The 638-nt window shown below is 51.9% G+C and overlaps 1 protein-coding gene across 1 annotated transcript in view; it reads right to left on the bottom strand.

Moving 5' to 3' along the window:
* The window catches only part of ZNF692 (zinc finger protein 692), an 8,327-nt gene that overhangs the window by 1,832 nt on the left and 5,857 nt on the right, over positions 1-638 (bottom strand). The window lies entirely within an intron of this gene.

Genomic DNA, 638 nt, shown 5'->3' on the forward strand with positions numbered 1-638 from the left:
CTGCCCTCACTCTGCCCCTCAAAAACTACCCCTTTTCATTTGAGGTCCCCATCAGCAAACTCCTCTCTCTGTGGTATCATTCATAGAACCTACAGCTTTCTAGCTAAGACCCCATTTCTCCATTCTTCACAGCACAACTCCAGAGCTGTCCAGACTTCCTGTCTCTACTTCTCAGCTCCACTCTGCCTGAACCTACTCCATTTCTGGCTATCACCCCCAAAGCTCAACTGCCCCTCTTGCCTGTCTCATCTTATCATCTGGTTGAGGATGGCTTCCCACTAAACTCTGCCCTCACCCCTTTCTCCTGGGGGGCTTCCATTCTCTCACCTCCCTGTCACACCCTCACCCTATTATATCCTGGCCTGTTCTCCCACACTTTGATTGGCCTGTGGCACTGGCAGTCACCTCCTTTCCCAGCACTTTCTGCACTTGGCTCCCTAGATAGCACTGCCACCTGGCCTGCACTGCAATGGCCTGAGTGCAGACCCTCCCCACCCACACTCACCCCTGTGTATGGTGCTCCAGCCCCATGGTGCCAACAAACACCAGGATGCTCCCAACGCAAATTTATATTTCCTCCCAACAACTCTCCTATCCTGGTCTCCTAGACTCAGCTTTCCTGGAATATTTAATTAACA

Source organism: Otolemur garnettii, unplaced genomic scaffold (genome assembly GCF_000181295.1).
Source record: "Otolemur garnettii isolate 467f Iridium unplaced genomic scaffold, OtoGar3 scaffold00345, whole genome shotgun sequence".
Taxonomy (NCBI): domain Eukaryota; kingdom Metazoa; phylum Chordata; class Mammalia; order Primates; family Galagidae; genus Otolemur; species Otolemur garnettii.